Below are 12,390 nucleotides of genomic sequence, written 5' to 3' on the forward strand. Positions count from 1 at the left end.
CTTGCCTCTGTTGCCATAGGGGATTTTGCTCTCAGATTGCACCAAATACTAGTTATCTTTTTTACTGTATTGAATTTTAGACCACCTAGATATTAGTGGATTATTTAAATAACTTTTCCCTCAGTGTGGAAATCATCACTCAAGGGAAATTTGAGGAGATACCACAGTATGGCCACAGTAGTCCTGGGAAGGCAAATGTTGGGGGGGGGTTCAGGATCACTCTGTGCACTCCAACGTTTACCATATGAGCTACAACGCCTTTGGTTGTTTCTTGTCACATTGCACAATGACTGTCAGCAAGTTTTTCCTCTGAACTAATTAAAAATCACAACAAAAAGCTTGCTGCTTTGTAGAATCACATAACAATTTGTATTGGAAGGGACTTTTAAGGGTAGTCTAGCCCAACCCCCCTTCAATGAGCAGGAATAACTTCAACTAGATAAAGTTTCTCAGAACCCAGTCCAACTCAGCCTTGAAAGTTTCCAGGGATGTGTGTCCACAACTCCCTAAGTAACCTGTTTCAGAAGCTTAATAAAGCCTCACCTAACCTGAAGAACAAAATTCATGGCATGATATAAAAGTTCCCAGAATTGCTTTGGTTTTGTTCTAACCTAAGCACCAGCTGCTTCAACTGAAGTATTAAAATAAATTCTAGAGGCTTCCTACAGTCACCTGTTTTTGTAAAACAATTCTGATGCTTTACCAAAATCATCCACAAGAGCTAAACACACAGAAAAATTCATCTCCTGCTGAGATAAAATCAGATATGCTTAAATATTGCATTATATTACTTTGGACTTTAGTTGCCTGACAACATCTTTCTAAGATAACAGAGCTTTGAAGGCATTTGTGAGCTTAAGTCATTCTTACTATGTTAGAATGTATGAGTATAATCTCTCACTGCTGTTGAGACAATCAATTCTCAGGGAACTTGTGCAATACTAAGTGGAAAAAATAAAACAAACTGTGTCCCCAGTACAGATGAGAAATGCTAAAACATGTTGATTAGATGCTGGCTTATGAGGGCCAAGCTTTTGAATCAGGTGAAGAACAATATAAGCATGAACATATAAGTAAAGGTGAATTTTTTGTCCTAAAGGAGCCAAGCCAACCCTTAAGAAACTGCAAAACCTGAGAAGTGTCCCCAGCACTGCAGCCATGCATGAGTTGAGAGCAGTTATTGACCCTCCATGACAGACCATGACTTGGGAATTACTCTTCAGTGGCAGTTGAGGAATTAATCTGAATTAATGATTTGGTTTTAGTAAGTTTAAATAAAGATGTTAATTTCTAACTTGTCTAAGCTAATTGAGCAGGAAAATAGAATAAACATTGAAGTACAGGACATGCTCAAGTGAAATATCGCCACTAAAAGGCTTTTTTTAAATCAAGTGCCCAATGTGAATAAGTCTGCAGTAGAACAAGCTGAATGGGCATTTCTGAGACTTTCTGTATGGCTGAGAAGGTAAAGATATGGTTCTTGATTTGTGCTATTATGGAGCTTCAGCTTCAGTTTTTATTGCCTTAGGCGTTCCAATATCCCTGTGAGTACTGGTCTCCACTGAAGTTAACTAGAGGAGATTTATGGGGGAGATTTAATTACAGGTCTAAGACCTGTATTTTTTTTACTTCTATCTTAGATTCAGTTACTAAGTTTCTATTTTTCAGATTTCTTATTTCTGCTTCTTGATATAATAAAAATATTAAAAAGTAAATTTAAAAATTATAAAAATGTAACACATAGTTGTATTGGCACAGCCTGCAAACCACAATTTTGGTGCTTTAGTGATTGTAACAAATGTGAAACAAAAAAAACTTTAGGATAAAATGCCTATCAGGTATGCCTCAAATTGAAATTCTCAAGACTGCTTTATTTTTTGTCTGTCAAAACTAGCTGTAAGAAAACAGGATCTTTGTTTCTTAAGACTTCTTTTCCTTCCACTGTTTCTTTCCTATCCTAAGGCACAGACTGTAATCCTGTTGTGATCACAGTCTGTCGTGGGAATATGATATGATGCTGTTCTCACTGATGGCAAAATGTGTTTCAACCTAGAAACACAGGGAACCCCATTGTATAATCTCTTTCCTCAGTTTATATGACATGGAGTTGAGTCAGCCCTCAAATATCAAATGGGCAATGAGTAAAATGTTGAGATAAGGAAAAGAATTAGAAAGCAGAATGTTCTGGGTGTTTGAGAAATAATTCCGTATTAATATTTTCAAGAGTGTCAGTACTTCTTAGTGAAAACTAGCTTGTGCACCAGGCTCAATGCATTCAAATATTTTATGTCTCTTCAGGCTTGAGACACAAGGTCAGAGATGATGAACAAAAATTTCATCCTAGGCTCTACACTTTCTGCATAAAACTGTGCAAAGTCTTGCACATGCACATGATGTGCAGTGGTAGGATCACCCAGTTAGACGGGCACCAGCACTGCTCAGCATAGCATAGTTCATGGCAATGCAGAGGGATGCTCTGGAAAACAAATGAATCCTCAGGACCAGCCTTATGTCATTTGCTCTTTTGCCAGGGTGTGACTCCAGGTTTTGTATTATTTCATCACAAAGAAGTCATGACCTCTTTCTATCCCAGCTGCTGTTTTCCTCCATTTCCTTCTTGTTAAATCAATACTAGCAGAGGAAGTGAAATTTGACTCATGAATGTTCACATCTAATCTTAATCTAAGATTAAGATTAAAAAGTTAATCTTAGAATTAAATTTAAAAAATTGAAAATAAAAAAACATAAATAACTGTCCAGATTTTATTTTTATTAGACACAAGGTTCTTTATCAGAAAAGAAAGTTTATATGAGAAACAACATATAGGATATTGGATGCAACACAATGATCTGCAGATTTCCCACTCAGCTTTTTGTGCACCTGGAACAAGGAACGTACTTGGAATCTACTTTTATTTTTCATCATGGAAATATGAAGCCTAAGAAAAAAGTTACACAAAATCAAAAAGGTCATCCTCTAAAGAACTGCTCACCTTGAATCTCTGGCCAACAGGAAGACAAGAAGTCTCTGTACTTACAAGTAATCATAGCTGCAAACTCTATATTTTGCTTGACTCATTTTGTGCACTGAGTTGATTGAAGGTACAGCAAGATCTCCTCAGTGTATTGTCAAGGTTATCAAAATACACTCCCAAGGTCTACAGCAAGGAAGGAAAATAATGAAAGATTTCATATTATCAGCACAGTTAATGAGGGAAGAGATGCAGGCAGCACACATTCAGGTTCTTTTCTCTGCTGATCTCTGAAGAGAAGGCAGGTCATTCTCTTCTTGATGAAATGTCAACAGGTGGAGTTAAAATTGGAACTCCAGGAAGAAACAAGACATTGTTGGAAATAGGTCTGCACAAGGAAGTCTTGAAGGCAAAGGAAAAATAGACATATATGTTTCAGTTAAAAAGTCCATTTTAACTGCCTAATCAGTGAATGAGGATCTTTAGAATAGTGTGACTTTCCTACTCCCAGGATAACCTTCTCCGACCAGCATGGCCTGGTGCTTCTTGATAGGCTATTTTTTCAGGATGTTGAAAACCTGAACTTTAGTCCTTTCAATCTGAGATAAAAGAAAAACTGAAATATGCAGGTGCAAAACACAGCTGAGACCTCCTACGTGGTTTATAAGGACCAATAATCTCTTTTCAACTGATAACTTTGGCAGATAAAATGGACATATCCCAGAGCAGACCACAGTCCACCCTGCCTTGTCCCTGAATTTATCACTCCAAAGGCAGTGACTTTTTTGTCTGCTCAGCTCAAAATACACAACTCTGTGAATATGAATAGGAAGTTCCTGTGCACATTACGTCTAGAGCATTTCTAATTGTAATACAATTTTGAGTTTCAGGAAGGCTGGTCAGATGTGAAAATGTAAAGATCCTGATGATAACGATAAGGACAAAGGGGCATTTGGTGTTTAGCTCATGTTCTCTTAGAACACGGCCCAGTAATAAAAGGGAACAAAAGAAAAGTGATGAATGAGAGTGGGGCTCCTAAGAGGAAACAAAACACACTGGCAAACAAAGATAGTGAAGTCATAGGGATCCTTTAAACCAGTTGGTGCTTTCCTGCAGAACCTAAAAGACACAAAATTCACAAAGGCCAAAAAGGCTGATTGCTAAACATGTATGTGTTTGTAAACAAGGCATAATTTGGAGTCAGGAAGAGTGGGGGCTGGATGATGTGCTGACTGAATGGAACATTAATTCAGTCAATTGAGTCTTCAATGCTCCTAAAACTTCAAAGACTTATTTAAATAATATAACTACTGTATTTCAAATGAAAAACAACCTTGGTCACAAGCATTTTTTTCTTGTTTCCAGATTTTGCAAAATGAAATTTGGCACTTAGCAGTAGAACACAAAATGTTAAGCATTAAAACTCAGCATGCAAATCTGTATGTTTTGACATCCAGTTTGGATGAAATAGAAATAATAAAAAGTATCAAGGCAAGTAAGCAGGTCGAGGCTTGATGTCTTCCGGTGCAAACAGATGCAAGTGCTTTGGTTTCCTTTTACAGAAGTACTGACGATATAGAAACCCCTTCAGCTTTTTTGTCTCCATTTTAATCAAAGGCATAAGAAACCAGAACAGAAATCGCATTACCAGATGTGCACTGCTGAGTCTAAACATGGATTAATTAAAAAGCAACAATTGCTGTATTTCTGATGCATCAGATGGAGAGGAAAGTCTGCTGGGGCAGACTGAGCAAGTGGCTGGTCTGGCACAGAGATGCAGCCAATGTTGGCCCCTGTTGACCAATATATGAACTCACATATAACCATGCACATACATGCCTTCTATTTCTCTGTGTAAAATGTAGATTGGGCTGATACAGACTTGTACAAAAGTAACTCTAGCCCCTCCACACTGTGGTGGTGGGACTGTGGAAACTGACCTTCTTGCAGTGGGGAACAACATCATTCTAGTTACTTGAGGGTTTGGGTTTTGTTCACTTGGTTTTTTTGAGCTGTGGGTGGACTACTTAGAGTCTTCTTAGCACAGATCCTCCCCTCCTGATCCCAAATAAATAGTTTCACTTATTGACACAAAAAAATTCTGCTCATAAAATACAGAATAACAGAGTAAAGATAACTTCCTAAATGAGAAGTGTGATCAACACATGCTAGAAAACCTTTCAGGACTGTTTGTAGACATAGCTGTAGTTGTGTTGTTTGCATTAGCACTCTGAACTATTCCTAAGCTGAGACCAGATCTTTGTGTTTGCTCAGGCATAAGGGGAAGTGTCAATGTTTACTGAGACAGAATGCTGTTGCTTAAGGAACTTAATTAAATTTATCTTTCTTGGCTCATGGTGTCTCACACACTGAGCACGAGAGAAAGGCAGATGATAAGGACAACCCCAGTTTTCTGTGTTTTTCAAGTAACTGACAAGTGGAAACATCAGTCTGAAAATGACCCCATTCTATTAACAGATTTTCTTACTAAATCCTCATTATAAAAGAAGAATGTGGAAGTAGAAATAATCAAATTGTGCATTGAAATAGATATATTTCATATAAATTAAAGATACTTATCTTCATTAAAATAACCTGACAGACAGCTGCTGTGCTTCATTCCGATAGAAAGACTTGCTATTCATGTTTATTTTCCATTTACAGATGAGAACTCCTCAACTTAGCTGGGGCTGCTCATCTTGTAATTTTTACTTGGAATCCAGCCTGGTTTGAAATAATCAAATGTTATATCTGATGGGTAGAAGTGGAGAAAATAATATTTTGGGTCTTTTTCTTGCAATTTTTACATTACTTTGGTTAGAATGTGAGAACAGCAAGCCCCCAGATAGGCAGGGCACTGGTCCAGCTGAGTTTCTGAAAATGGAAACTGAGAAGGATGTCATGGATCTGCCTTATCTTACCTTGTCTGGTATTTTTTTAAACTTCTCTATGCTTTTGGTCTCTGTGACACCCTCTAGCAATGAGTTTGTAATTTTAATCACATATTATACGAAAAAGCATCTTCTGATAATTTTAAGCCTGCGATGCCCCACAGCTATGTAAAAATAGCTCTTTACATTCTATATCATTAATGATTTACAGTTATCCAATAAGATCCTTTTAGCCACCTTTTTTTTCCTATGCTGAGGAGTATACAAGAGAAAATAGTCTAATATTTCCTCACCTTCCCTAGCTGTTGTTCCCATTGTCTGATCCTAGTTGCTGCCTGTCTGTACCTTTTTTAGTTGTACTGTATCATGGAGCCAAAGTCCATGCAATACTCAAGACATAGTTTCACCAGTGGCTCAAAGGGTGGTATAATCATGATTTCTGTTTTGTTTAGATACCGTTACTCAATGAGCTTCTGATAAACAATGCTTAGTTCATTGGTGAAGTGTGACTTCAACCTTTACTAGTCATGCTTACTCCTTCACATACAAAGCCATACAAGTTCACTTTTACTTTTTTATGACTCTTGTCATTTATTTTTGACTAATTTCACCATACGCAAGCAGTTCCCTTCTTGAACTTGGGATGTTGGTGCCTCTTCCATTTTTGCAGGGATACTGTATTTGAATACCTTAGACTATTACAGAGCTATTCTTCCATAGTCATATGTAGGAATACTTCCTTTAAACTGCTCAGGATAAAATCTAGAATGGCTTTTCTCCTTGTGGATCACCTGACTAGCTGGGCCAAGAACTGAAACCATCTAAACCAGTTGTCTCTGAATAATAGCGTGCTCGGAAGTCCTCCTAATCCCCCTGCAGGCAGCTGCAGTCTCCCCTTGCACCTATCTGACCCTTGCAGCCTTTAATCTGAGGGTGCTTTGCAGCTGTTGTCACCCTCTGTGTGAGTCACCAGAAGCACAGCCTTGATCATCAGGTGGATTCATCATGCTGAACTTTACCCACTGAACGGGTAAATATTTTGTCAGAGTTTGCCAGGCAGCCTCCCACGCTTGTCATCAACAGAGAGGGACAGGCATGCACAGAGTGCTGCTGGTTCTACTAGCTTTGGGATGGGGGGGCTGTCCTCTAGATTGTCCAGACTGACATCCCAGTGCAGGGCAACTGATTTTTACTATTGTTCCTTCCGGGATAGGAAATATCAACCCAAATTGATTTTACAGCACATGTTCTTTCTGTTACCAATGCAAAGCTGAGCTTTCTTTTAACAAACACTGTCGCTCCTCTAATGGTGTAGTCTTCCCTGTTATTTAGATGTATTTGAACTCCACTGTATTACAGTATCACACTGATTATTTTCTATCAGATGCCTACTATTATAAACATTTAAAATTCAATATTCCTGTTCACCAGCCTCCATCCTCAGACTCCCAGCAGTCTGTGTCTGTGCTCCCACAGAGCACTTTCACGTGGAGTACTGATCTAACCCCTGTTTGTATGTCTGACTTATTTTGAGTGTTTGTATCAATCTTTGTTGCCTGCTGTTTGGATTTTGTCATCTTCTCTCAGGCATGCAGAGTATTTTCAGTTTTGCCCTTCCAATAATGAGTCATTCCAACTGGCATGCTCTCCTGCATCTGTCACCTTGTCCTCAATCCTCCATTTTAAAGCACTCCTACATTCTTTTTTCTCTTTTAATCCTGTTGCTAGCAGACCCTTTCCCTTCTACACTGAAAGCTGGGGTTTTCACACATTCTGTATTTGCCTCTATTGTATTTACCAGAATTATATTTTATGGAAATAAAGACTCTTACACACAATACTTGAGATGTTTGGGGAATAGAAATCTTAAATGATAAATATGAATCCATGTAATGTCCTCATGGGACACTCAATCATAGCAGCCCAGTTCAACAAGAGAGCAGAGAGACATGGTGAGTCTGTCAATCTTGCTGACAGAGTTCCTTGGTCCACATCAGCTTGGTTAGAAGGAACAGCAAACACAGTTTGTGCATAATTGATCAAAAATGGAGATTTGTGTTTTTTAAATAAGCAAAAAAATTTCAAGTATTTCTCAACCTGTACACAGTTACACAACAGAAATAAAACAGACATGTTTGCAGACACAGAGATGAACCTTTTGAAATAAATGATTTATTAAAAATTATATCCTTGGCTCAGGTGCTCACTGAGGGATTCTATTAAGCTGAGCTAATTTCTTGTGTCTGCCCTGGAAAACCATTACCCTACCTGTCACTGTGGTTTGCATGTGCAACACAGAGGAAGACACAAACCTGTGTCCTCCCCCTCCAGGGAGTGCTCCCAGAAAGATTTTCAGCCTTGAGTTCCATTACAGATTTGTCCTGCTACTTGGCCTGTAGGGAATCCCATGTCCATGTAAGGCCCATGGAGATAACACAGCCTTGTGCTGCACATTCTCTTTCACCATGGTCAGCCTTACATGCATACTTAAAAGGTGAGGCTGAGGCTGATTCTGTTCATAAATCCAAGCCTTTGCAGATTATTCACCGTGCTTCCTCTCCTTACACTATACCAAGGACACCTTGAATACAAGAGAGGAGCTTGGTCAAGCCAGTACTTTCAGGGACATCCCACCTCTGACACCCCCCTCAAACACCCTCATTCCTCTAAAAATGGAATTGTCCAGAAAACTAAAGGTATTTGTATTTATGACTAAGAGCAAGAAACTGAAAACTCCATGTGGAACTTCCTATATGTGTTTTGTATGCATAAACCCTTGGGTACTTTACACAGAAATGTTGATTATAATTATAGTACTAGAACATTTCTATCTGCCAAAGCGTCTGCTTCGCACCTGCTCTCCTGCCATGGAAAGAGAGCAATGAGAGAGAACAGAAGCTGTATCAGGAAAGGGAAATAAAATAGTAATCTCTTTAGAAAAGCACCATCATTTTTTATTCAAACAAATTGTTTCTTGGCTTCAGTGTGGGGAAAAAAGCATGGATCTTCCACTCTTTCCTTGCTCATGTTATAAGCAAACTCATGAAGGGCATCTCAGCTCTACAGTTCTTTGAAGAATTGAAATGAAAGGCTGGATCCTCAGAAGCTGGTCTTTTCTCTTTGTCTGATTGAACAGTCACAGGTCTTGCAGCGTCAAGACAGATTTCTTTCCCTCCCTCTGAATGGAACGTGTTTATTGGCACTTTAACATTGCCTGAGAATTCATATGGCTGCCTTGCAGGTCAAAGTAAAGTCACTGCAGGTTTCAGAGGGAGCCAGGGCAGGATTTAAAATGGCATTTCCTTTTGAGGCCATTGATTACTTTCTAGATTTCCAGTGTGCTGCCAGTCAACATAAGGCTTTTCCTGATAAAAGCAAAATGTGCACCTGGAAATGAAGCCCTCAGCTACTCTGCAGTTAATAGCAGACTAGCAGTTAATAGCCCTGGGTTTCATATATAATAAAAATTAGATATTATTACACATACTAATATATGTTCAAATGCAAAAAAAATCCCAACTTTGTCTCAACAAGGTGCTTAAGAATGTTCATGGATAAAAGTTGCTTTAACAGAGCATTCAATTACTATTTTTGAAAATTATGCCTAGCACTCCATATTCATGTCCTCTTAATATTTTCTATGTAATTCAGTAAATAAATAAATTAATAAACCCACAATTAAATACACATGTTTCAATGTATTTTAAGTATTTATTTTAGACAGAAAGGTACTTGCTGTGCATGTAAAGCCATATTTTATTATGGAGTATTTGCCAACAAAGTGAGAGATCTCTTGCAGTGCTGAGAAAATGAATACCTAAGGTAATAATTTCCAGGATTAGCTCGGCATTTTGGGCAGAAAATGCCCTTAAAATTCTTTCTGTTTTAAATTTTCTCTAATAACAGTACCATTTAAAGAAATACATATTTTTCAAAACTTTTATTTAGGAAGATAGATCTGACAAGGTTTAGATGTCCTATTTTTCAGTTTCCAACCAGGTCATATATATCCAGGCAAAAGTTAATTTAATATGTATTTCATACATACATAAAAATTCCATATATATTTCATGGTATATGTATATATAAAATATAAGTATTCTTGGATGGTAAGAATATATACATTTTCTCCTATACAATGCATATTTTATATACAACTTATATTTTTACAGTATAAATGTAAATATAGCTAGAGATATATATAAATTCTGTGAAGGCTAAAAAAAAGAAACAACAAGAATTTACAATGTCTGTTATAGCCACAATGTATTTAATTAAAAAAAATTGATATTATATGAACTGTTATTTTGAATAAAGAACCAGTTTAGGAAGATGAAAGGTAAATGTAATGGAAAAATGTCAGACTCTTTTTTTATACTCATGCTGCAGTAATGCCTGGAGGCCAGAGAGATACTTGGCTGACTAACAAAATGCTAATTATCCAGAGACTTCTGTTTCACAGAGTAAAGCCACATCACTAACTTGGAAATTGGGATCTGTTTAATTCTTAAAGCATACTAATGAAAAAATGCCAGGAGAAAATTTAAAAGATGAGACTGTAAAAATTTTTAATGTGATGTCACACTTACTTGCTATCCTGCATTTCATATTGTAAATACTAGGATGTGCAGGAATGCAATGTCTCGTAATGAGATTGTGGCTGTAGATCAAACTGGAAAGAAGTCAATAAAAATGTGAGCAGGGAAGGCAACTAAAATATTGGGGATGCAGCTTTAAAAACTTTGTGATTGTGTTCTTCAAGGTCTTAAAATATAACAGATTTATGATTATCAGAGAAAATTTTCAATCATCTACTTTGAAACTTTTTCCTGCATGTGATACCTGTATCTGAATATCTACATTCATGTCAAAACCAAACATTGTATCCCATAGTTTTCTGCTTGATATAAAATATGTTGAATATTTTGATACATTTGATAGCAAATAATATCTTGAATATTATGTTTGGGCATATAAAGACATGCACAAATGCTTTTGAGGGCAATTCAGAAGGGGAGGATCTTAGGCAAAATCTCCAGATGGAATACACCCCAGCCACATCTTACACTCACAATTGTGTGTCAAAACACCATTATAAAGACTGTGAGAGTGAGCACCAGAAAGTTAGAAAAATGCCAGAATTTTGGTTGTCTGCAAAACCTAAATTCAGCTTGCATGTGTATATGGCACCACCACCTCCTGTTTTTCACAAGTCCCTTTCCTCTCTCAGTGCTCAGAATAGGTCATGAGAAGGTATTGATTGGCTGTTGAGCACATAATTTGTTCTCTGCTCAGCCTGCACACTGCTTTCTTGCATAGCAAAAACAAGACAAGATTTCAAAATGCTGTTCCGATGCCCAGGGGAATTGGATCTAAATGATTTTTTAAGGTCCCTTCCATCCGAAACCCTTTTGTAATACTAAGATTCTGCCAGTAACCACGGTGGCTGCAGGAATTAAACTAATTTCACAGAGCCATTAGGGACTACTGCTGCTACTTTATACCAGGTGGCTAATGTTAAAAAGGCTCTTTAAACATGGCTGGCCAGTTTGAGATAATGAGGACTTCATTTTTCCATAGACTTGAATTATACAGTACTGCATTTAAGGCATAATTCTCATTAATTTCAAATGCAGACCTGAGCCTCAGATCCATACCATTCAAGCTATTTAAGACAAAAAAATGCAAGTGGAAATTTGCACTTGCAAACCCTGGGAGGAGTGGACTTAAACACCTACAAATCATACGGCAGTCTCTCATATCAGACAAAGAAATCCAGAAACATGTCATTTGGATTCACATTACCTAGTTTGAAACATGTAAAAGCTATTGTCAAGCTAAGTTAAACTGGTCATCTTTCAAAGACAGTAGAGACACAGATTGTGCCAGAGAGCTTGTCATCTTGCCTGCCCTGTGCATTTTAGACATTTTAGGACATTTTTATAAGACATCCTCTTATTCTAGGACACAATCAGTTGTCTGAAGGTTTCTGTCAAGTAGCAGCCTAAATTCATCATGTTAGATTTAGAGGAATAACTATTAAACACTTAAATTTGATGAGCTATAACTCACATGTGAATCTCACAGTATTTTCTTTTAAGTTTCTCTTTCTTTGGGTGACTGATTGCAGCATTAAAATTGTTCCACATTACAGTCTAGAGGTGAATTGCTATGTTATACAAATACAAATGGGACAACTAGGAGGGAAAAAAATCATCATATCATGCAATTTAGGACATGGATAGAAAACTTCAGGCTTATGATGCAGGATTTTGTAGTTTGAGCTAAAAGAGTTAACTGTTAGTGGTACCAACTTGGAGCCTCCCTAGAAGGCCATGGGACCTTCGCAGCAGGTTTCTCAGGCTTTACTGGAACAGGTTTTCCTCGGGTCCACAGGCTTTGGAAAGGTGTACACTGGAGCTACAACTCCTATACCTACTTTATTCCCAACTCAATTCCCCTCTCCCTTCCTCTCATTGTAGTAATACTTTAGTTTCATATTTTCCTAATTTTGGCTTTTCATCTTT

Source organism: Cinclus cinclus, chromosome 3 (genome assembly GCF_963662255.1).
Source record: "Cinclus cinclus chromosome 3, bCinCin1.1, whole genome shotgun sequence".
NCBI classification, from domain to species: domain Eukaryota; kingdom Metazoa; phylum Chordata; class Aves; order Passeriformes; family Cinclidae; genus Cinclus; species Cinclus cinclus.